At 31.9% G+C, this 2,767-nt stretch overlaps 1 long non-coding RNA gene across 1 annotated transcript; it reads left to right on the plus strand.

Moving 5' to 3' along the window:
- The first annotated feature begins 1,032 nt into the window (after window positions 1-1,032).
- LOC104238872 (uncharacterized) lies at window positions 1,033-1,863 on the plus strand. Its single transcript, XR_713978.2, has 2 exons — window positions 1,033-1,138; window positions 1,461-1,863. It is a non-coding gene; the product is annotated as an uncharacterized lncRNA (long non-coding RNA).
- The last annotated feature ends 904 nt before the right edge of the window (window positions 1,864-2,767 follow it).

The raw sequence follows: 2,767 nt of genomic DNA on the forward strand, positions 1-2,767 counted from the left end.
TCATTGTTATTTTGTATCTTTAGAATAGAAAAATGATTCAAATCTTCATAGCCCATATTTACCTATTACATCGGTTAGATATCAAAAAGACAAGTAACACAATGCGATAGCGATTACAATTTTGTAATGTGTTTAGTCAATTGAAAAGTTGCCATTAAATAAGAACTGAAGTTTTGTGCTATTTTATCTGCATATTGTCTTATTTTTATACTGTCATGGTACACAGACTAGCGGTGTTCTTCTTAACTGCTTCGTTTTTATTCAAAAAAATCACAAATTTGCAATGGGGAACGCTTTTTCTGAAATGATAAACTATGGAAAGGTTTTAACCAAGTGATTATTCAAAGATTTAATTAATTTCTATTAAATTCTTTTTATTTTGGTTTTAAGCCTGAGTATTGTAATATAGTAGCTTGCCACAGCAAGAAGCTTCTTGCACAATAGTATAGATGAAAAAATACGTCATCAAAGCAAGGATTCAAGATTTTAGTAAAAATGATTTTGGTACTTGGATCTTATAATATGAATTGGAAAGACTTGAAGAAGGTATTCGAAAGAACCACTTGATTGGATCCAAACATTTATACAAAATTTATTATTTTCAGGAACTTATCCAACTTTTAGTTTCAACTATTTTATAATTCAAAACATCATTTGAATATTACTTATGCTATTTCTTTTATTAAATAAAAAAAAATCATTGAGACAGGTACACGCGCAACGCGTGTACCCTAAGACTAGTTACATAACATTTGTGAGGCTATAAAATATTTAAAATTTTTGGTGGTAACGTATCATATGACTCATATCATTTATATGTGGCTATAAAATCTTGTTATTAAGAAAATTCTAAAACGTGTCCTTTTTTTGTAATTGAATGAAACGGAAGGAGTAATACTGCCTTTATTTCTTTTGAATTGCAATCATAGTAGGTTATGCACGACATACACGACTTCATAATAAAATATTGATTTCTGTGAGGAAAAAAACTTTGGAGTGGGGCTATAAATAAAGCCCTTAATTGAGCAATACAATTCAACCAAATACACTTTCCTCTGTCGCAATTCTTAAAGTTGTGTTAACATGGCCGGAAATAAGATTTACTTTTCTCATTGCTGCCTCCTTTTGGCGATTACTAGTTAGTAGTTCTCTTTTTTCATACCTATATATATATATATATATATGAGCATATGATATGTTTCTACATGTATTTGCACACTAATTTTATAGGGAGCCTTGGCGTAACTGGTAAAGTTGTTGCCATGTGACCAGGAGGTTACGGGTTCAAGCCGTGGAAACAGCCTCTTGCAGAAATGCAGGGTAAGGCTGCGTACAATAGACCCTTGTGGTTCGGCCCTTCCCCGAACCCTGTGCATAGCGGGAGCTTAGTGCACCGGTCTGCCCAGTTTAACTTGCCATTAAGTATGTATTTAAATTGCTATTGATTTATAAATATGCAGTTAATGTCTTGAGCGTTCCGAGGATGCAAGTGATGGCATCGCGAAACAAACCATTAAATATGTACTCCTACAATATTATGGAAGGAAGCTTATGATTCCTGCACTTAATGACAGAGCTTGTCTTTTACCCTGCAGGGTAAATACAGACTGCTCTAGTGGCACCGTTTGCAGAACTTGTGGGCCGAGTTATACATGTTCTCCTTAGGAATTTTAAACAAATTCCCATGCTTATGTTGTTTTCCTTTTTCATGTTCCGCTTTCCATCTTTATGTGCCACCTGTGTGCTGTGAGATATTACATAAGTGACTGAATTGTGTTATAATAAGGTAAGTAAAATTGTTGTTTTATGATATATCATGTGTATTCAGTTGCAATATTAATAATGATGAGTGTATTGAGTATATATGCATCATAGTGCTTCTCCTTTTACTTTCTTGCCCTTTCTGCTTGGATGGTTGTTATGTATCGTTTCATAATATAGTATACTATTGTATTGTATTGTACTGTATCATTTTGATGTATACAATCCTTAGATAGATTGTATTGATTACCGTCATTTTATGATGTCATGCACCAACAATATGTTGAATAAACTTGCAATATTATAAAGAAAAAGTAATATACGAGATAGAATTACTATAAAGGTAGGGTAAAAGATAAAATAAGATCACTTCATAATAAGGAAGGCCAATATGAAAGAAAAAAATAAGTTAACGACGCGATCACACCGAATCGATCGTTCCAAAAAGTGACACTTTTCGTCGTTACATAACGAATTTAACAATAAGATAAAATAAAATTTAAGTAACAATCAAAACAAACATTATATTTAAGTAACAATTAAAATAAACATTGCATTTAAAGTAACACTAAGATATATAGAATTGGGCGACACCCTGTGTTGCGACCAAAACACTCACGCAAGTGCACGCGATCGACAAGTAATATAGTAGTAAGTAGAGTATCGTTCCCACGAGGAATTGTGATCAACTTATCGACTGATGTAGACTCAAACTATTATCAATTCAAGCTAAATTATCACAAAATATATAAAGAACCAATTTACAACTTACTTAATAATTGCACAATAATTCAACATAAAATTACTACACCAATTACACAATATTTTTATAACAATTTGGATAAATATATTCCCGGGTCATGGACTTGCTAGAAATTATGCTACTATTTTAGCTTTAGATTAATTAATTGAATTATCCGGGTTATTGATTATAGGGTTAATAATATTCATAAGAATCTTTCGAGCTCTTATGCATCTATTCAAGTTAAACTAACACCTATATGTC

The sequence above is a fragment of the Nicotiana sylvestris genome, chromosome 12 (assembly GCF_000393655.2).
Source record: "Nicotiana sylvestris chromosome 12, ASM39365v2, whole genome shotgun sequence".
In the NCBI taxonomy this organism is placed as follows: domain Eukaryota; kingdom Viridiplantae; phylum Streptophyta; class Magnoliopsida; order Solanales; family Solanaceae; genus Nicotiana; species Nicotiana sylvestris.